The 23,071-nt window shown below is 45.8% G+C and overlaps 1 protein-coding gene, 1 long non-coding RNA gene and 1 pseudogene across 2 annotated transcripts in view; 1 reads left to right on the forward strand and 2 right to left on the reverse strand.

Moving 5' to 3' along the window:
- Positions 1–23,071, forward strand: part of LOC136617429 (zinc finger protein 300-like) — a 1,148,901-nt gene that overhangs the window by 137,715 nt on the left and 988,115 nt on the right. The window lies entirely within an intron of this gene.
- On the reverse strand, positions 2,661–5,208 carry LOC136618144 (uncharacterized). Its single transcript, XR_010790987.1, has 3 exons — positions 4,978–5,208; positions 3,405–3,448; positions 2,661–2,733 (listed from the first exon to the last, which is right to left on the reverse strand). It is a non-coding gene; the product is annotated as an uncharacterized lncRNA (long non-coding RNA).
- On the reverse strand, positions 5,478–10,392 carry LOC136608819 (transient receptor potential cation channel subfamily M member 7-like; annotated as a pseudogene).

The raw sequence follows: 23,071 nt of genomic DNA on the forward strand, positions 1-23,071 counted from the left end.
AAGGAGAGAAGCTTCCCTAGCCTACCATCTGGGCTATGGACACCAACTTTTGTTATTTTCATCTTGTATCCACCCTTTTCTTCTGTCAATTCTGACACTCTGGGAAAAGAAACTCGGGCGGGTTCTGTTAGATAAGCTCCTACACGTAACAGGCTAGTAAATCACTAGTCTGTTTATGTGATAGCTAAAGAAGCAGCAGATTGGTGAACGGGGTGTTCTCTATAGAGAAGCAGGGGGCTAGTGCTTCTCTCCTTTTCCTCACCTGGGGATATGTGTCCTGAATAAGCACAGGCACAAAAACCCTTGCGATACCGGCTTAGCGTCCCAGTATGCATATTGCATAGGACGAACCGGCTATCCAATCTCTGGACAGAGACGGATTGCTCCAATACTACTTTACTCACAGCATAATACTGGATCCCTATGGTATGTTTCTGTGAGTAGTAGCAGCTTGAACATTCCCGTATCAGTCCTGAACACCCCACGCCAGACATTCGCATTCAAGGCTGATTTGGGTCATTAGGATACGCTATCTCTGGCAAATCTCAAATTATTGCTTTTGTCAATAAGAGAAATTTGAGTATCGAACTTTCTACCCAGGCTAGACCCGATCCTTTGAGAAACCTGCTGCATGAACAGGCCCTCCAAAAATTAAGATATGCGTTTCTTTATCAATTGGTCTATTGGTGACCTCATGATATCACCTATACTGTCTCTACTCAATCCCGATTTATAATGCTCCTGATGATCCACGAGAATTGAAGTGGTGAAACGCGTCGAGCAATTAAATACGAGAATCAGCATACTAAAAAGGGAAATTCGAATACGCTTGGGTCAAGTATTTACACTACGACCCTTATCTATAGAGGCGAGGCCGCCCTATACTAACCGGGAGACTCTCTCTGGAGGTTGGCATCATACATATCTAGCAACCTCGGGAGATGATCCCTACGGCCAAGGCCAATTCCGACTATCCATTTAGGAATTGGTCAGGTACCTCTACCCTCCTTTGAAAAAAAAGGGGGGGGGGGCAAAAAAGAATTGTGAAGAAACGAACGTTCAAATCACTAAAAATTGCATCCATCTACGGTGTGTGGGCTTTATAAATAAAAAAGACCAAAACAACTGGGGATAATCTTACAAACCCCAAGTACCAATATACCCCTGCCTCATACATTACCGGCTTTAAGCAGGACAAAAAAACTTCGTGGTCGCCGGTGACCAGATCACACAAACACCCACACACACAGCACAATTGGATGCCCATCTTTAGTGACGGTGTGGTTGGATGGTATTTACCACGCCCCTTACTTACTTTTTTTGTTTTTGTTGTTTTATGTGTTGTGCCCCTATATGTGCATTTTTAAAAAGTTCAAAATAAAAATTATATTTTTTAATTCAAGTCACCACTGTGAAAGGGAAATTGCTAAAACTGTCAATTTTTCCAAACTTTTCCAAAAAAATGTGAACATTTTTTTAAATTAAACTAATTTTGATGATTTTTTTAGTCCCACTAGAGAATTTGAACATGTGATCATTTGATAGAGATAAGAAAAAAACGGTAATCCTGCGCTGCTTTATATAGAAGAGCGACCGATTCTCTTGAAAGATTACAACGGTCAAATTCCAGTTTAAAGTAAAAAAAACATTTAATAATATAAACAGAGGTCACAGCCTCATATAAAAGATAGATAGATACTTGCGGGATAATATGCGACGCGTTTCGACGTGCTAGACGTCTTTCTCAAGCATCTTAAGTGACTTCTGTTTGTACTATTAAATGTTTTTTGACTTTAAACTGGAATTTGACCGCTGTAATCTTTCAAGAGAATCGGTCGCTCTTCTATATAAAGCGGCGCAGGATTACCGGTTTTTCTTATCTCTAGCTTTGCATTATCCGACCTCTTATGAGGCACGGATTTTTGGTGACATCTGCAGCTCTCCAGTGATATCTAATTCAGTGGATCTTTGCAAAGAAAATGCTATATGCCTGCCTGGACACTGGGTGCTGACATGTTCACCCTAGGGTGACATGCCTGGCACCAGGTGAGTCGCTATATTATATCATATATTGTCTTGAAGGTTGTCTGGCGCTCTCCTGGACTCTTATGTGAGCATTTGATTGATTCCTACAATACACTTCTATATGTACATTTTACATTAGCCTATTAAGCTCTAGCAGGCCTGGAAGCTTTCATGGGGTTGATGGGGAGACGGAGAAGGCTTAGATGCTGCAGTCGGTATAGACAGCTTAATGCAAATGATACCCACTGGGCATGGAGCAGGCTCATCTCCATACACTGCCCAGCAGCTGAGGTCATACATGTACACCCTTGGTCTGAAGAGTTTAAACAATATGCTGTGAGGAATAATTCCACAATGAATCTCTATAGGGTCCGGGGCTCTATTTACTCCCGCAGAGTTTGAAATCCACTTCTTCCCTTCATTCAATTGCTACTAATTCAGCTTTATTGCATATGAACCTCATATGCCAAATAACGGATCTGATTAGTAACCCATGAACCTTCATCTGTGGAATGTCTGCACAAAGCATTCCTCCACTCATATCATTATACGGAATATGTGTTACATACATTTGTGAGGGTATATATATATATATTGCCATATGTGTTACATACATTGGCTAATGGATTTCACTGGAGAACGTTGTAATGCCTTTCATTTTGTGCATGAATGTGATCTTCTAAGACGGTCCTTCTCCTTGTGGTATAGCTGTGATTGAGAAAAGACATAAATATGTTTCTTGGGATTATTCTCAGAGGGATGCCTCGGAAAAGCATTAGTCTTTACCTTCCTCATACTAAAATAGCTACTGAATTGGAATACAGAATCTGAGAACAGGTTTTATTCATTGTTCAGCACTAAGGAAACTCTGCATTTCCCAAAGACACAATTTAATAACCAGATCACTGAGACTCCAGATTACTGAGACTCCAGATTACTGAGACTCCAGATCACTGAGACTCCCAATGTTTGGTTCGTGTTCATTTGTTTTTCTTATTTTTTGCTTATTGTTTCTTAGCTAGCACATAGAACTGCACATGAAGTAAAACCAGAAGTAGTACATTCCTTGGGATGGAAAAACAAAATCTGACACTACTCAACAAAAGGAAGACCGTAGACACTGGATTGCTCTGGACATTTGGGACAGCTGCCAGTTATGCACTATGATGTCTGAGGTCATCTGAGGCTAGCTCTAATTCCATGCTTGATAATGATCACATTGATTTGGGCAGATCCTTATCAGGCAGTAAAGTCTTTCTGGATGATACATACTGGGTCAATAACCTGATATTTGCTACAATATGTCAAGTCATCACTTCTTATATTTGATAGTTCTTTATTAGCTTTAATAATCTTTCTATTGTAAAAATAAAAATTACCGCTATCTCCGAATATGTTTGATTTCCTTCAGGAGCCTTGTTGCCTAGATTAGAAAAAGAAAACAATGATATTATGTGACTTTTAATCTCTATCAACATCTTTTAACAGGGTTCTAATAATAATAAACGTTATTTGTATAGCGCCACCATATCCCGCAGCGCTTACATAGACAGGGGGGATACAGAAAGACAAAAGTACAAACATTACAGAACCACGGTTACATAGTAATCAGCTGATGGAGACAATAGGGGTGAGGGTCCTGCTCCAACCAGCTTACATACTACAAGTAATGGGGGGATACAGAAGGTAAAGGGGCTGGAGATGTGTGCGTTATGGGGGGGTGGAGATGTGCACGGTACGGCGGGGTGATGTTCACGGAATGGCAGGGTGGAGGTGTGCACGGTATGGGGGGGTGGAGATGTGCACGGTATGGCGGGGTGGAGATGTGCACAGTATGGGGGGGTGGAGATGTGCACGGTATGGTGGGGTGGAGATGTGCACGGTATGGTGGGGTGGAGATGGGCACGGTATGGCGGGGTGGAGATGTGCACGGTATGGCGGGGTGGAGATGTGCACGTTATGGGGGGTGGAGATGGGCACGGTATGGCGAGGTGGAGATGGGCATGGTATGGCGGGGTGGAGATGGGCACGGTATGGGGGGTGGAGATGGGCACGGTATGGCGAGGTGGAGATGTGCCCGGTATGGCAGGGTGGAGATGAGCACGGTGTGGTGAGGTGGAGATGTGCACGGTATGCTGGGGGGTGGAGATGTGCACGGTATGGTGGGGTGGAGATGTGCACGGTATGGCGGGGTGGAGATGTGCACGGTATGGCGGGGTGGAGATGTGCACGGTATGGCGGGGTGGAGGTGTGCACGGTATGGGGGGTGGAGATGGGCACGGTATGGCGGGGTGGAGATGTGCACGGTATGGCGGGGTGGAGATGTGCACGTTATGGGGGGTGGAGATGTGCACGGTATGGCGGGGTGGAGGTGTGCATGGTATGGGGGGTGGAGAGTGAGGGATTCTATACACATAGACAATGGTCAGACATTTAGCCGTGTGACAGCAGTAACGGTATGACAGCATGGGCAGTTGACATGGCTGGCAATGATTGCAGTCAGTAGGTCAGGGAGCATGTTATCAGGCGGAGTACAGAGCGGTTTGTTTAGGGAATGCGGTATGCCTCCCTGAAGAGGTGCGTTTTTAGAGCACGCCTGAAGTTCTCCGAGTCCTGGATTGCTCGGGTAGCCTTTGGTAGTGCGTTCCAGAGGATCGGTGCTGCTCTGGAGAAGTCTTGGAGAAGTTCGAATTAGAGGGGCCCTCAGTCTGGTTTCGTTAGCAGAGTGGAGAGCCCAGGCTGGGTTCTAAATCTTTAGTAAATAGTGCTATCATTAATAGAAATGTGCAGTTACATAGTCACAACACAGTGATCAATGGTGTTAAGATGCTGCATTCTGTAAAATAGGCAAAGTGATGAGGAGTAATTGGGGCTACAATTTTCTCTCATCTTTTGTACACAAATTATAACATTGCTATCAACAAAAAGACAGGCAAGCAAATGAAGTATTACCCGGACTTTTGTATTGTTTCGATAATTTTTTAACAATAGCACCATGGCTGTCATCATTTGGAGACACTTCTGGTGATGGCGGTTTAGCCTCCATTGCTTTCCGTTCAGAAGATATTTTGACATATGGACCAGCATCTCCACGGTCTTTTTCATAAATAGCTTTGCTGTCATCATCAGTAAATATACCATGCACAAATCCTCCCTCTTTGTATGCCTTGCCAAGCAATGCCGAAGGGACCCGTTCTGGACATTTGGATATAACTTGTATTAAATTCTTTTTTGAACAACTGTTGAAACATTTATAACTTCTGGAACCTCCATTGGCTGCAATTCAGATGAAGAATTTTGATATAATGTTTCAAGTGTTATATCAGGCCTGCTTTTTAGAGATTTGTCTTTGCCATAATCTGTGTTATTATCGCAGAAAGCTCCATGCTGGAATTGCGGGAAAGCACTGTATACAGGACTAAAATCTGACCCACTAATCCTTTGCTGTAAACTTAAAGCTTTACTATACTTTTCTTGATGAGGTTGTGAAAAGGAATGGGCCAAAATGTGCCTACTTCTGCTTTTCTTCCACGTGGTTGACCAAGTCCATCATCAATGGTTTGCTTTGAGAAGCTTGAATCACAGGACATCATGCTATGGCTTCTTTTGAATTCCATGGCTTTCTGTGCAGTGAGAGTTTTCATGGAGTCCAATGTAAGCCCTGGGAGATCTTGTAGATGTCCAAGATGATCATCTAACTGGTGAAGTAAATCTTTAACAGAGTTGACATGATCTCTGACATCCTTCATGTCCTCAAACATATCTTCCACTCTATAAAATTAGAAATAATAGTATACATTGGATGTCTATGAACCAAGATGAACATCTATATCAGCATAAACCTGAAAGCAGTGTATTTACCAAGAATAGAGAACATCTTGGGAACTTCCATGAGGCTCCAGGCTTGTTGTTTTGGATGAGCATGTGTAAGCAAACCTATCACATTTTTATACAGTTTTGTCTGAAATATCTGATCTTAGGAATTACATTGAGACAGTCTTTACTACAAAGCTTCATTTGAGGAGCAGAAACAAATAAGGTCAATGCTTAACGGCTCATGTCCACGGGCAAAAGAAGAATTAAAATCCGCAGCGGATTGTAACTCTTCTCCTGCCCGCGGATCCGCACCCCATAGGGATGCATTGACCACCCGCGGGTAGATAAATACCCGCGGATGCTCAATAAAAGGGATTTTAAAAAAAATGGAGCATGAAAAAATCTGGACCATGCTCCATTTTCATGCGGGTCTCCCGCGGGGACGGCTCCCGCGGGCTTCTATTGAAGCCTATGGAAGCCGTCCGGATCCGCGGGAGACAAAAATCGGAATTTACTCACCCGCTCCGTTTCTTCTCTTCGCCGCGGCGTCATCTTCTCTCAGTCGTGGCCGGATCATTTTGCTTCGGCCCGGTGCATGCGTGCAGCACGTCACCGACGTCATCCTGCGCATCCGCCGGGCCGAAGAAAGAAGATCCGGCCGCGACGCAGAGAAGATGACGCCGCAGCGAAGGAAGTATCCGGAGCGGGCGAGAGGTGAGTGTATTCTGATTTATTCTTATTTTCAGCGCTCGTGTCCGCGGGGCAGGAGGGACCCGCTGCAGATTCTACATGGACAATCCGGAGCGGGCCTGATTTTCCCCGTGGACATGAGGCCTACGTCCTGGATTTAATAGCGTTCTGCCATAAATGTCTAGTGGTCTCTAAACAGGCAATATTAATTGTTTCTGGGATGACAATTGTATAGGGTGTCTCAAAAGTGTTGAAGCACACATTTAGAATACAAATGGTTTGACAGACGGTGATACAATTTAGCATACTGTGGGGTAAGGGGTAAACCAGTTAGGTCATGTTACCAACATGATGGCCATTTTGAATGCCACCATCTTGGATTCAACTCTAATTTTTTTCACTGGAAAGGTAGCCAAGAATTTCACCAGAAAAACAATGAGGTGTTCCATTTTAATATAACATTATTCCCTCTCATGTTAACACAGTGATGTTACTTCATTGCAGGAAATGGGAATGATGGCGTTATCTCAAGCAGAACATCTTTATATTGTCCCTTATATTAAAAGATTTTTTTAAATAACTATTGCTGAACTAACAGATCTGTTCTAACTTCATAATATATCCACAGTTACTAATGCATGTCAAACATAATATCCATTGAGAAGAAATATGTTAACTAGCAATAGATAGCTGTAAGCCAGAAGCATCTCAAGAGGTTCTGCACTTCCATTTCCAATGAAATGGACCTTTCTGATGTCACCTGAATTTTTTCATCACTTTTTGAGTTTTTGTCCTCCTTCTTGTCTTTAAAATAGATCTGTACACATTCCTCTTCAAACTCATGCAGCCGCTTATTATCGTCCTCAGTCAGGAAAAGTTCTGTGCCAGAATTAGTGAAATAAAGACTGTAACAATAGGGTCGTTGTTCTGCTGGATTTCCCAAAGAGAAAGCGACTATAAGTAAGAAAATTAAATCAGAAAACCCACTGTAGATTGGACTTACTCGGCACCTCAGAACTTGATGTCTTTCTCCGTCCGCAAAGCCAGTTTGCAACAGAAGCCAAATGACCGAGAAGAATGAAGGGAGGAGGAAGGGCCGGCTTATTGTGGTACCGCATGACGAAATAGTAGCGCTGAAACTTCCATAGATGATCAGAAATGGCTTTACACTCCTTGAACACATTACTGTAAGAAACATAGGGGCACCTATTATCAACACTGTACCAATCAGCACCAAAGCCTTAGCTGAACTTCTGCCCACAGATGGTCCAAGCCTTTTGATTATTTACAATGTCGCTTTACTTTTGCCTTTTCCTGCAATCTTATATTGTGTGTTGAGGGACGCAGGTTGCTGAGGCCTATCAGTTAGACAGAGGGATCCTTGGAAATGGTATGGTCCCCTCAGTATGCTACCTGTAGATCTCCATGCACAATGTAAGATTGGGCAATAGAGTGCAAGTAACAATTTACATTAAACAATTCTTGATAATGATGGGAATCCAATCATACACACTTAAAGGGGTTGTCCCGCGGCAGCAAGTGGGTCTACACACTTAACATGGCAATAGTGTTGTTGTTACGTAACGTAAGTCAATTCGGGGGGTTGTCCACATTGTTATGATTGTCGGCATGTTTGCTGTAAATAATCTCAGCTATTTTTTCCATCATACATTTGAGGGAAAAGGGGATTGAAAATATCAGTAATAAACATACTTTCAATGATCATCTTACTTACGTTATTATAGCAATGAGAAGGTTGACCATAATGATGTACAAACACATAAACGGCCTGCAGAAATCCATGCAGCCAACCTCCAGTAATGCAGAGTTGGGGCGCGACTGAGTCATTGGACAAGCTTATAAAGGAAACAAACAGTAATAAACCTGAAGACATACAGGGTGACCCAATAATGGGTATGCACTTCAATAATGGGTATCTATACACTCTTTTTTAAAATCCAAATTGAATTATGATGGCAATATTCAGCATTATTAGGCCTTAGTCACACGGGCGTAAATACGCACCTACAAAAGATAGAACATATTGGTGGCAATGGACATGGTCACGCGTTTTTTTAACGCGCGTATTTACGCCCGTGTGACTAAGGCCTTAAAGTGCTAACGACCACTTGTCCGTGAGTGTGTGTGTGAGTGCTTCACATGCTCCGCCCATGATCACATGATAGTGATGTCAACCCAGGTCCTAAAGCATATATAAAACACGGAGCCTGACAGCAGCCGTGTGCTCACATAACCTGTGATGATGTCACAATCATGAGATCAGTCACATCATCTCTGAGCTCCACCCCTGATCACAGACAGTGATGTCATTGCAGGTCCTAAACCAGCAGAGCCTGATCACATGACCGTGACATCCTCACAGGTCCTTCCCCCTTGTGCACGGAATGAGGGATTATAGACGGACTACATCCCCCCAAAACCCCTATGGATACACCAGTACTCTGTCTGACAGTTTGTAGCTGGTTGTTAGACAGATGGACACCTGGCAATCACATGCATTTGTGACAAGTTAGAAAACTATGGCACCAGGTATGATGTGAGCAAGCAAAAATCTGGGAAGCGTCGCACAGTCCTGCTTTCTTGGCTATGGTAACGTAGTATGTTAGGCTGAATGAAGACAATGTCCATCTACTTCAGCCTGTTTCAACCCCTTTCTTGTTGGTCCAGAGGAAGGCAAGTCCTTCCTGACTCTACAATGGCAGCCAGAGTAATCCCTGGATCAACATTTGAGAACATCAACCCCGCTGGTCGCCTAATGTCTATATCCTGTAATATCATAGCGTTCTAGAAAAACATCTAGTCCCTCTTACACTCCTCTATGGATCCTGCCATCACCACGTCCTCAGGCAGAGAGTTCCACAGTCTCACTGCTCTTACAGTAAAGAACCCTCTTCTGTGTTGGTGATGAAACCTGCTTTCTTCTAAATGCCCTCTTGTTACCATCGCAGTCCTGGGTGTAAACAGGTCATGGGAGAGATCCTTGTATCGTCCCCTCATGGATTTATACATAGTTATTAGAGATGAGCGAGTATACTCGCTAAGGCACTACTCGCTCGAGTAATGTACCTTAGCCGAGTATCTCCCCACTCGTCCCCAAAGATTCGGGGCCGGCAGGGGGCGGGGAGCGGCGGGGGAGTGCGGTGAGGAACAGAGGGGAGATCTCTCTCTCCCTCTCCCCCCCCCCCGCTCCCCCTGCTCCCCGCCGCAACTCACCTGTCAGCCGCGGCGGCCCCCGAATCTTTAGGGACGAGCGGGGAGATACTCAAGCGAGTAGTGCCTTAGTGGGTATACTCGCTCATCTCTAATAGTTATTTGATCGCCCAATAAACATCTTTTTTCCGGGGTGAATAATCCCAGTTTTGGTGCCTCTCTGGGTATTCCAGTCCCGTCATTCCATGTATTAGTTTAGTTGCCCTTCTTTGAACCCCCTCCAGCACTGTAACGTCTTTCCTGAGCACCGGTGTCCAGAACTGTGCGCAGTATTCCATGTGAGGCCTGACAAGTGCCTTATATAGTGGGAGGATGATGTTCTCGTCCTTCGCCCCTATACCTCTTTTAATGCACCCCAAGACTTTATTTGCTTTTGCAGCAGCTGACTGGCATTGATTGCTCCAGTTAAATCTGGAGTTAAATCTACAATCCACTAGTACCCCCGGGTCTTTTTCCAGATCACTTTTCCCTAGCAGTACCCCATTTAGTGTATATTGGAGCTTAGACCAAGCTGTCTCATTTTATATATCAGCCTATTAAGTGGCACTGTGTCAAATGCTTAAAAAAACAAAAAAAACAGATATACGAGATCAATAGACTCTCCCAGGTCCAGCCTAGAACTTACTTCATCCTAGAAGCTGATCGAATTAGTCTGACATGATCGACCCCCTCATGAATCCGTGCTAATGAGGGGTTATACTGTTGTTTTCCCTTGAGGTATTCTAGGATGGCGTCTCTCAGAAACCGCTCAAATATTTTTCCAATTATTGAAAAACTACCGACCTGTAGTTACCAGGCTCTCTTTTGGACCCCTTTTTGTATATTGGAAACAGATTGGTAATGCGCCAATCCAGTGGTACAGCCCGGTCTCTATAGTGTCCTTAAATGTAAGAAATAGTGGTCTAGCTATGATGTCACTTAGTTCCTTTAGTACCCTTGGGTGTATTCCATCTGGGTTCGGCGATTTATCGATTTTAATCCTCTTTTAATCCTCTTTACCCAATTTTGCATTCTTCCTTAGGCATGGAATATTTAGCAGAGGATTTGTTTTATTCCCCTGCATCTCGTGTGACATTTCTTTTCATTTGTGAATACACTTGAAAATAAACTATTTAATAGATTTGCCTTCCCTCCATCATCTTCTATGGTTTGTCCTTCATTATTTGTTAAAGGGCCAGTACTTTCAGTGCAAATCTTTTTACTGTTTATATAATTGAAGAATAGCTTAGGGTTATTTTTACGCTCTTTGGCAATCAATCTTTCTGCCTCCTCCTTAGCAATTTTGATCTTTTCATATTGTTTTTTTCCCTGTATGATTTTAATGCTTCTTCACTGCCTTCTTGTTTTTGTAGTTTAAACGCTTTCTTTTTTAAAGGGTATGACCTGCTCACATGAGGTGATTAGGATGCTTTTAAACTCCTCCCATTTGTCGTCTGTACTGATATTTTTGAGGATGTTGTCCCAATTAGTGTTACCGATAGTAGTTCTCAGCTGATCAAATTTTGCTTTACTAAAGTTTAGTTTTTTGTCGCTCTATATCATAGGCTTCTTATTGAATGACAGCTGGAAATTAATTATATTGTGGTCACTATTTCCCAAGTGTCCCTCAACCTGCACCCCCATGATTCGGTCCGGTTTGTTAGTTAATAATAAGTCCAGAGTGGCCCTCCCTCTAGTTGGCTCCCTCACAAATTGGGTAAGGTAGTTATCTTTAATTGTTTTCAAGAACTTATCACCCTTGTAGATTTCCAGGTTTCGTCTTGCCATATTATATCCGGATAATTGAAGTCCCCCATGATAATTACTTCGTTACGGTTTGACACCTCTTCTATCTGCCTTAATAATAAGATTTCAGTTTCTTCTGTTGCTTTTGGTGGTCTATAGAAAACCCCTATCAGGATTTTGTTAGTTTTTTTCTCCCTGTATTTCTACCCACAGAGATACCACGCTTTTGTCTCCTGCACGTATATCTTCTTGTAGCTTTGGCATTAGCTAGGATTTAATGTATGGACACACCACTCCCCCTTTCTGGTTCCTTCGGTCTCGTCTGAAGAGACTGTAACCCTGTAAATTCGCCGCCCAATCGCACTTATCATCAAGCCATGTTTCAGTTATTCCGACTATATCATAGTTTTCATCAGTCATTCTCGCTTCAAGCTCACCCACTTTACCGATCAGACTTCGTGCATTTGTTGCCATACACTTATACGGTTGCTGTTGATCTTCATATTCATTTTGCTACTAATGGTTCTATTAGCTATTCTGTCCATTCTAACTGTACTAACTCCACCCTCTGCTCGACCCCCGTTCTCATTACTTGATGTTGGAACAGTTTATACGCTCACCGCAAAAGTCCATCAAACAATGTGAACATGAGACCAGTGTTAGCAGATCAAGCATACAACACATTCTTAAGAGAGCACATTGGAAAGTTTACATCCTGAGATTGTTACACACCATGAGTGAAGGTTGTAGTACTGTGAATGGGTTCAACACATGGTACCTGAGAAAGCATAGTTTGTGAAGAACATTTTTTGGTCTAATGAAGCACAATTTAAACTAAATGGTACAGTATATTGTATCCAGACATTACCAGGACTCGGTGTCTGGAGTGGACTGTCATCCAGGGGTTTGATTGGAGCTTTTTTATTGTTAAGTACAGTTACTGTCCCCGTGTACCTCGACCTGCTTCACATATCCATTTTACTGGCCATTTGTGTTTATGCACCAAGCCATCAGAGCCTATTTGAATGTCATTCTGGATGTTGGGTAGGATGTCATTCCCCTTGACATCTATCTGAGGGGGATCCTGAAGGTTGTGGTATACCAAAGAATGTAGTGGCACCTTGAGCTCTGGGGCTAAGGGGCGGAGGACTGAAGGATTCCTACTGTGGGTTTGAACGTTAGAAAGGGTATGCATTTATTAAATCAAATGGTTCACTGGAAGCCAGTCACGGATCCCCAATGTTATATGTAGTGCTAATTGTCAGATCTTTGGAATTCATATTTCAAAGAATCTTTTAATTTGGGTTCTTTTTTGCAGGGACGCATCTCCCTAATACAAAGGGTGGGTTTATTATGCACTAGCTCGCTGTTTAAGATGGTCTTGCGGGTTCCTGCAGAAATACAAACAATTGTTTGTGTGCCATAGGAATAGAGGCATCTTTAGCCAATATATGTCCAACAAGAGCCTTAGCTGGTAAAGAACATACAGATTTATGTCCAAGATGTCTGGATCTGAGCGCACAGCCATCAACAGTGATAATAGTCCGTACTGTTCTCTGCATACATGCAGGCAGGGCTTGCTATATTACCCATTATGGTGTTACAGTTTGTATTCTCAATACAGCTTTTCACAGACATTTACTAACAGGAGATCAAAAGTTAGAAAGGGCATTTATTACATTCCAAAGGGTATGTCTGATTGAAGTAGTCAGTGTACCTAAATGACTCAGGGACAGGAGATGAGTCATGAGTGGGCCATCTGGTTATCCTGTTTTAGACTTTTTATAGTCTAGGAGGGGCATAATGAAGTTTTGTGGCTAGAGATTTATTTAATGAGAGAAAGGTTAATCAGTGTCAAAATGTGTCAACCCCGTCTCTGCCTGTCAGACTATGGAGGATGCTAGTAGTGATATTATTGTTACACTAATCTGTGTACTTAGAGAATGTTGGATAGATATCAGAGATGAGCGAACGTACTCGTCCGAGCTTGATATACGTTCGAGTATTAGCGTGTTCGGGATGTTCATTATTCGTGACGAGTACCACGCGATGTTCGAGTTACTTTCAGTTTCCTCTCTGAGACGTTAGCGCGCTTTTCTGGCCAATTGAAAGACAGGGAAGGCATTACAACTTCTACCTGCGACGTTCAAGCCCTATACCACCCCCCTGCTGTGAGTGGCTGGGGAGATCAGGTGTCACCCGAGTATAAAAGTCGGCCCCTCCCGCGGCTCGCCTCAGATGCATTCTGACAGAGAGGAGGGAAAGTGCTGTTGGTGCCGGAGCTGCTATAGGGAGAGCGTTAGGAGTTAGTGTAGGCTTCAAGAACCCCAACGGTCCTTCTCAGGGCCACATCTACTAGTGTGCAGTACTGTGTTAGCACTGTATTTATTTATTTTTTTTCAAAATTGGATCTGCAGAGCATTGCGCCCTGCAATAGGGACAGAAGTGGTGGTTAGGCAGGGAGAGTGTTAGGAGTTAGTGTAGGCTTCAAGAACCCCAACGGTCCTTTCTAGGGCCACGTCTATCCGTGTGCAGTACTGTCCAGGCTGCTGTTAGCAGTGTTGCATTTTTTTTTTTTTTTCTCAAAACCGGCTGTGCAGAGCATTGCACCCGGCATTAATACTACAGGGATAGAATTGTGTAGGCAGGGCCAGAAGACATACATTATTCATTGAATAGACGCAGTGTGGCTTGTCCTTTGAAAAACAAGGGAAAAAATTGTATTTTGGCTGCAGGCTTGCGCCACTTTCTTTCCTGCCTGGGAAATCAAATCACTGGTAATACAGCATGCTGAGGGGTAGGGGTAGGCCTATAGGACGTGGACGCGGGCGAGGACGCGGAGGCCCAAGTCAGGGTGTGGGCACAGGCCGAGGCAGTGCGGTGGCCAGGGGTAGAGGCAGGGCCAGACCGAATAATCCACCAACTGTTTCCCAAAGCACCCCCTCGCGCCATGCCACCCTGCACAGGTCAAGGTGCTCTACGGTGTGGCAGTTTTTCACAGAGACGCCTGACGACCGACGAACAGTGGTGTGCAACCTTTGTCGCGCCAAGATCTGGGGAGCCACCACCAACAGCCTGACCACCACCAGCATGCGCAGACATATGATGACCAAGCACCCCACAAGGTGGAACGAAGGCCGTTCACCGCCTCCGGTTTGCACCCCTGCCTCTCCCCCTGTGCCCCAACCTGCCACTGAGATCCAACCCCCCTCTCAGGACACAGGCACTACCGCCTCATGGCCTGCACCCACACCCTCACCTCCGCTGTCCTCGGCCCCATCCAGCAATGTCTGTCAGCGAAGCGTCCAGACGTCGCTAGCGCCACTGTTTGAGAGCAAGCGCAACTACGACGCCACGCACCCGCACGCTCAAGCGTTAAACGTGCACATTGCAAAATTGATCAGGCTAGAGATGCTGCCGTATAGGGTTGTGGAAACGGAGGCTTTCAAAGCTATGATGGCGGCGGCGGCCCCGCGCTACTCAGTTCCCAGTCGCCACTACTTTTCCCGATGTGCCGTCCCAGCCCTGCACGACCACGTCTCCCGCAACATTGTGCGCGCCCTCACCAACGCGGTTACTGCCACGGTCCACTTAACTACGGACACGTGGACAAGCACAGGCAGGCAGGGCCACTACATCTCCCTGACGGCACATTGGGTGAATTTAGTGGAGGCTGGGACCGAGTCAGAGCCTGGGACCGCTCACGTCCTACCCACCCCAGAATTGCGGGCCCCAGCTCGGTGGTGGTATCTGCGGCGGTGTATGCTTCCTCCACTAAAGCACCCTCCTCCTCCTCCTCCTCCTCCAACGCAACCTCTGTCTCGCAATCTAGATGTGTTAGCAGCAGCATGTCGCCAGCAGTCGGTGTCACGCGGTGTGGCAGCTCAGCGGTGGGCAAGCGTCAGCAGGCCGTGCTGAAACAACTCAGCTTAGGAGAGAAGAGGCACACGGCCCACGAACTGCTGCAGGGTCTGACACAGCAGACCGACCGCTGGCTTGCGCCGCTGAGCCTCCAACCCGGCATGGTCGTGTGTGACAACGGCCGTAACCTGGTGGCGGCTCTGCAGCTCGGCAGCCTCACGCACGTGCCATGCCTGGCCCATGTCTTTAATTTGGTGGTTCAGCGCTTTCTGAAAAGCTACCCCCACTTGTCAGACCTGCTCGTAAAGGCGCGCCGGGTCAGCACACATTTCCGCAAATCACACACGCACGCTGCCACCCTGCGCACCCTGCAACATCGGTTTAATCTGCCAGTGCACCGACTGCTGTGCGACGTGCCCACACGGTGGAACTCTACGCTCCACATGTTGGCCAGGCTCTATGAGCAGCGTAGAGCAATAGTGGAATACCAACTCCAACATGGGCGGCGCAGTGGGAGTCAGCCTCCTCAATTATTTACAGAAGAGTGGGCCTGGTTGGCAGCCATCTGCCAGGTCCTTGGAAAATTTGAGGAGTCTACCCGGATGGTGAGCGGTGATGCTGCAATCATTAGCGTCACCATTCCTCTGCTATGCCTCTTGAGAAGTTCCCTGCAAACCATAAAGGCAGATGCTTTGCGCTCGGAAACGGAGGCGGGGGAAGACAGTATGCCGCTGGATAGTCAGAGCACCCGCCTGTCTATATCTCAGCGCGTTCAGGAGGAGGAGGAGGAGCATGAGGAGGATGAGGAGGAGGGGGAAGACACAGCTTGGGCCACTGGTGAGGGTACCCATGCTGCTTGCCTGTCATCCTTTCAGCGTGTATGGCCTGAGGAGGAGGAAGAGGAGGAGGAGGAGGATCCTGAAAGTGATCTTCCTAGTGAGGACAGCCATGTGTTGCGTACAGGTACCCTGGCACACATGGCTGACTTCATGTTAGGATGCCTTTCTCGTGACCCTCGCGTTACACGCATTCTGGCCACTACGGATTACTGGGTGTACACACTGCTCGATCCACGGTATAAGGAGAACCTTTCCACTCTCATACCCGAAGAGGAAAGGGGTTCGAGAGTGTTGCTATACCACAGGACCCTGGTGGACAAACTGATGGTAAAATTCCCATCCGACAGCGCTAGTGGCAGAAGGCGCAGTTCCGAGGGCCAGGTAGCAGGGGAGGCGCAGAGATCAGGCAGCATGTACAGCGCAGGCAGGGGAACACTCTCCAAGGCCTTTGCCAGCATTATGGCTCCCCACCAAGACTGTGTCACCGCTCCCCAGTCAAGGCTGAGTCGGCGGGAGCACTGTAAAAGGATGGTGAGGGAGTACGTAGCCGATCGCACGACCATCCTCGGTGACGCCTCTGCCCCCTACAACTACTGGGTGTCGAAGCTGGACACGTGGCCTGAACTCGCGCTGTATGCCCTGGAGGTGCTTGCTTGTCCTGCGGCTAGCGTCTTGTCAGAGAGGGTGTTTAGTGCGGCTGGGGGAATCATCACAGATAAGCGTACCCGCCTGTCAACTGACAGTGCCGACAGGCTTACACTCATCAAGATGAACAAAGCCTGGATTTCCCCAGACTTCTCTTCTCCACCAGCGGACAGCAGCGATACGTAAGCAATACGTAGGCTGCACCCGCGGATGGAAGCATCGTTCTCTATCACCATCCAAAACGGGGACATTTCTGCTTCATTAATCTGTGTATAATATTCCTCCTCCTCCTCCTGCTCCTCCTCCTGAAACCTCACGTAATCACGCCGAACGGGCAATTTTTCTTAGGGCCACAAGGCTCAGTCATATAATTTTTCTAAAAATTTTTTATACGTTTCAATGCTCATTAAAAGCGTTGAAACTTTAACTTGAACCAATTTTTCGTTAAACTGGGCTGCCTCCAGGCCTAGTTACCACTTAAGCCACATTAACCAAAGCGATTAATGGGTTTCACCTGCCCTCTTGGTTGGGCATGGCCAATTTTTTGGATGTACATTAGTACTGTTGATACAGCAATGTTTTGGGGCCCTCACCTACAGTGTAATCATAGCAATTTGTATGTTCTTCGCCTGCACTCATCGTACAGAAAGGTGTGTGGGGTTGGCCTACACTTTAGCTACATAAATGTAACTTGTGCCTTGTCTATACTGCAGTTACTGAAATGGAACGAAGACTGCACTCCCGCTATACTGCTGCTTCGGAATTGTTACTGGGGCCTGTCTTGAGTGCTACTATTACTGAAATGGAACTAAGACTGTGCTCCCGCTATAATGCTGCTAGTGATATGTTAGTGGGGCCTGTCCCTAATGCTACCGCTGAAATGTTATTAATTCTGGGCTCTGCCTATACCGCTGCTAATGGTATGTCTCTGGGGTGTGGAAACAGAGGCTTCCCAAAGACATGATGGCGGCGAGGCCATTTCCCACCAACGCTGTTACTGTTAAGGTGCATATAACCACGGACACGTGGAGAGGACACGTAGTGCCTCCAAAACATCCCTAGCCACGGCCCACTTAATCCTGGCCACATTCCGAAAACCAACAAAATACAACCGCGCTACCAGGTCCGCAGTCACCACCACATTACCACCAACGCGGTTACTGTTAAGGTGCATATTACCAGTCTGACTGGGGCATGCAGACACCTTGACAGAATGAATAGTGTGTGGCACATAGGTTCCCCATTGCTATGCCCACGTGTGCAGCTCCTGATGGAGGTGGCACAGGATTGGATTTCTCATTGCTTCTGTACAGCATTGTGGGCTATTGCCCCGCCCCTTTTAAAGAGGGCCGCTGCCTAGCCGTGCCAACCCTCTGCAGTGTGTGCCTGTGGTTCCTCCTCATGGCAGACGCACTTATAAATAGACATGAGGGTGGTGTGGCATGAGGGCAGCTGAAGGCTGCCCAGGGACACTTTGGTGTGCGCTGTGGGGGGGAGAGGGGGCGGTTGGGCAGCATGTAACCCAGGAGAAGTGGCAGCGGAGTGTCATGCAGGCAGTGATTGTGCTTTGTTGGAGGTAGTGTGGTGCTTAGCTAAGGTATGCCATGCTAATGAGGGCTTTTCAGAAGTAAAAGTTGTTGGGAGGGGGGGGGGCACTCTTGCCGGTATTGTGGCTTAATAGTGGGACCTGTGAACTTGAGATGCAGCCCAACACGTAGCCCCTCGCCTGCCCTATCCGTTGCTGTGTCATTCCCATCACTTTCTTGAATTCCCCCGATTTTCACACATGAAAACCTTAGCGAGCATCGGCGATATACAAAAATGCTCGGGTCACCCATTGACTTCAATGGGGTTCGTTATTCGAAACGAACCCTCGAGCATCGCGATAATTTCGTCCCGAGTAACGAGCACCCGAGCATTTTGGTGCTCGCTCATCTCTAATAGATATGGATTTGATGCTATTAATTATTACAGCTCTACAAAAACATTCTTGGGTGACTTCAAATGTTGCAGATTCTGCAATGAAAATCTGTGATGATTTACCGTACAATGCATGTGCATGTCCGTGCAGTTTTACTCATATTTGGTATTACAATTTGAAAATGGTGTTTTCAAAATAGTTTAATTTTTAATGTACTGATATAAAGGCTCTGTGCACAAAATCTAAGGGTGCGTGATATCTGTCATCCTGAAATCTACTAGGCACCTGGGTTACAACAAAAAATTGGGACATTATTTATCATCAGAGATGAGCGAGCCTACTCAGCCACGCCCCTTTTCGCCCGAGCGCCGTGATTTTCAAGTACTTCTGTACTCGGGTGAAAAGATTCGGGGGGCGCCATTGGGGAGTGGGGGGAGGGGAGGGAGAGGGCTCCCCTCTGTTCCCCGCTGCTACCCCCCGCTCCGCCACCCTTTTTACCCGAGTACGGAAGTACTCGAAAATTGTGGTGCTCGATCGAGTAATTACTGGAAACGAGTATATTGGCTCATCTCTATCTATCATTATACCCCATACTGTGTCAAAAAGAACCACAAGATCTCTGGTGATTTCTGATCACATAAAAGCTGATTTACAGAATATATCACTTACAGGGGATGGACAAAAATATGGAGACACCATACAAAATGCACACCTTACATGGGGTTATAAATCCTATTTCAATGAGACAGGTAGAGACCAATTTAAGGGGAGGTAATATGACACAGGTGCTGCTGCGAATAGTGAGCATCTGCCCAAGCAACAAGGTCCCACTGATCAGGGATTCGAGCCACTTAGAAGCTTTTACCAGCTCCCAAAACCACCCAAAGCGGGGGTCAAAAGAGCAGCTCGGTGCTAAGGATTAAAATCCCATGCATTTCGTAGGTGTTTCCATATTTTTGCCCACCTCCCTGTATATAATGGCTGTTCAACTTATATTACCTAAACATATCTTTTAGTCTTGTATGATTAACCCGTCCCGGGAGCGGGGTACTTCCTGCAACAGGACGTAAACTTACGTCCTGGAGATAGCGCGGGATCACATATGATCCCGCGCTATCCCGCAGCGGGAGCCGACTATCAGTCACAGCCGGCGTCCCGCTGTAACAGCGGGGGGCATCAGAGATGCGCCCGCCACTGTTAACCCCTTGTCTGCCACGATCTAAGTAGATCGCGGCAGGGAAAGAGTTCACAGAGGGAGCGGACTCCCTCTGTGTCTCCGGCCGGAACTCGTGATGTCATCACGAGAGCCCAGCCTGTCACCATGGCAACAGGACACCAGACGCTGGCGTCCTGTAGAGCCTATGCCTAGGATCGCTGTATAAGCGATAAGGCATGGCAGAGCAGTAGCTCTGCCATGCCTTATACCAGCGATCATCAGGGCAGTGGTCAAAGTCCCCCAGAGGGACACAAACAGTGTAAAAAAAACAAAGATTACAAAAATGAATTTAAAAAATGTAAAAAAAAGAGTAAAAAAAACTTTTTTAATGCTTTTTCTTAGATTAGCATAAAAAAAGGTAAAAAAAAAATAAAACGCCACATATTTGGTATTGTCACGTCCGTAACGACGCGTACAATAAGTTGCACATGCTTTTGACTGTGCACGGAAAAAAACGCTAAAAAACTGAGGCAAAATGCTAATTTTTAGCATTTTGCCTCACTAAAAACGCAATAAAAGTGATCAAAAAAGCCGTATGTACCCCAAAATGGTACCACTAGAATCTACAGCTCGTCTCGCAAAAAATAAGCCCTCATAGAGCTCCGTACATCAAAAAATAAAAAAGTTACAGGACTTTGAATGCAGCAATTTAGAATAGAAAAAAGATTTCCAAAAAAAGGGTTTTTATGGCAGAAAAGTGTAAAAACCTAAAAAAAATGTAAGAATTTTGGTATCGTTGTAACCGTACCGGTCTGCAGAAAAAATGGATTGTGTCATTTATGCTGCATGATTAACGCTGTAAAAAAAAAAAAAAAAAATCTATGGCAGAATTGATGCGTTTTCTCTCCCTGCTATCGTAAAAATAAAAGTTTTACAATATAGTCAACATACCCAAAAGTGGCACCAATAAAAACTACAGTTCGCCACGCAAAAAACAAGCCCTCAAAGAGCTGCGTTGACGGAAAAATAAAAAAGTTAGGACTTTTGATAAACGGAGAAGAAAATCCGCCAAAAATTGTTGCGTCCTTAAGCCCAAAATAGGCCATGTCATGAAGGGGTTAAAGTGCAGTTCATCTCTTAAATCTTCTATCAAAGAATCTGTATGCATCTATGTGTAATTGGCGCTTAACTTACCATCTATTTCATATGCAAACATTTCCCCATAGGTCATCCAGTATGGACGCAATACTACAGCTTTAGCAAGGACCACGATGGTTCCTCATTAGGGTGAAGGATTCCCTGCTTTGGCACACCAAAGGAAACCACTACTATTCCCATGGTAACCAGGAAAATCATCCTTGACAACTGAAATAAAGAATACATTCTTCTGAAAAAACCAATAAGGGCACTAAATGTGCACTAAACTACTCGTTTCATCTAAGGAACAAGTCTTCATATTAATTTTGATGACATGTTAATTCAGCTATTGGCTGGAGTTTCACTTCCCAAACTTCCTGCTCCGCCCACTCCCAGCATGCTGTGCACATAGTGCTGCTAATGCTCTCTGCTCTCTTCCAGCTGCTTGCTACTAGTTTCTAGATGAAAAGCACTCTGCTTTTAAAGGATCCATGACAAATAAGATAGATCTGTAATGATTTCTTGGACAGATTTACCAAGATCTGTCATAAAACTCTTGGGCCGGCTTCACACTGGCGATCGGCTTTCTTGCAATGCGAGAGTCAGTGAAAACGCATGATAATGAAACCAGTGATTTTCAATGGTTTTATTCTCATTTGTGATGTCTTCACTCAATCCTCGCAGCGCTAAGAAAAATCTGCGCTGTTATCCATTGTTCTCAATGGGGCCGGCGGCAGCAGCGCCAGCCCCATAGTAAATATAGGGAGTACATCGCGCTCCCCTGACACAGCTGTGACACCTATGACAGCTATGGCAGGGTATTCCGTCATCCCTGCGGGGATGAAGGAATACCCTGCCACAGCTGTCACAGCCAAGGTACAGGTCCGCAATGCTATCCCATTGCTTTCAATGGGGCTGGTGCTGTTGCCGCCCCATTGAAAGCAGTGGGTTGCAGGCAACCCCTGTAGTGATGATTTTCGGAAAAGGGCTTGAAATTTAAGCACTTCCCTGAAAATCAATCAAAAACAATGGGCGATAGCTCAGATTTTTCTTAGTGCTGCGAGGGTTGAGTGAAGACATCGCAAATGAGAATGAAACCATTGAAAATCATTGGTTTCATTATCATGCGTTTTCACTCACTCTCGCATCGCAAGGAAGCCTATCGCCAGTGTGAAGCCGGCCTTATGATCTGATCTTTTGTTTTCATTGAGTTAAGCCGGGCTCACACAAGTGTGGTGTATAACGCAGCGTCTAACTGCTGTGTGAGCCGGCCTAACTCATGCACGCTGTATTGTGTAGTCTGACTTCCTCTTTTCATTTTTCTTTAATCTCCCACTCTGTCACTTAGTAACATTCATGAATCAATAGCTAAGGGCTATGTGTCATTGGCTGAGCGCTCAGCGAATAGCTAAGCACTAACTGCTATTGGCTGAGCCTTCAGCCAATCAGCACAGCCCTTTCAGGAGGTGGGGATTTTTAACTCCCCTCCTGCTGAAAGAGCTTAACAGCAGTGCACGGGAGCCAGCCGGAGGACGCGTCTGAGCACCGGAGAGGTGAGTAATTTTTTTTTCTTTTTTAACACTTATTGATGATTATTGGGGAAGGGCTTATAGTTCAAGCCCTTCCCCGATAATCTTTCTGCAGGGCTTGGCAGAAAGCAGCGCTTTCAATGGGATCGGCAGCAGTGCCGATCCCATTGAAAGCAATGGGATAGAATGCCGCGGACTCCTGCCACAGCTGTGGCAAAAGTCTGCAGCATTCTCCATCTCTTTTCAATGGGGCTAGCACTGCTGCTGCCGCGGGCCCCATTGAAAAGCCTGGCGATATCCCGGTGTGATGCGTTTTTTTTTCTCGCACCTGCGCTGCGAGACTTTACTTTTACTCCCGCAGCGCAGTGGAGAAAAAACCGCCAGTGGGTGTTCACCCTTATTCTGAGTCCAACAGGTCCAGGGCTTTTATTGCACAGAGCACAGCAGAATATTTTATTTTAGCCATCACATTTTCAGACAGAATTAATGAAGTGTA

This window comes from Eleutherodactylus coqui, chromosome 1 (assembly GCF_035609145.1).
Source record: "Eleutherodactylus coqui strain aEleCoq1 chromosome 1, aEleCoq1.hap1, whole genome shotgun sequence".
NCBI classification, from domain to species: domain Eukaryota; kingdom Metazoa; phylum Chordata; class Amphibia; order Anura; family Eleutherodactylidae; genus Eleutherodactylus; species Eleutherodactylus coqui.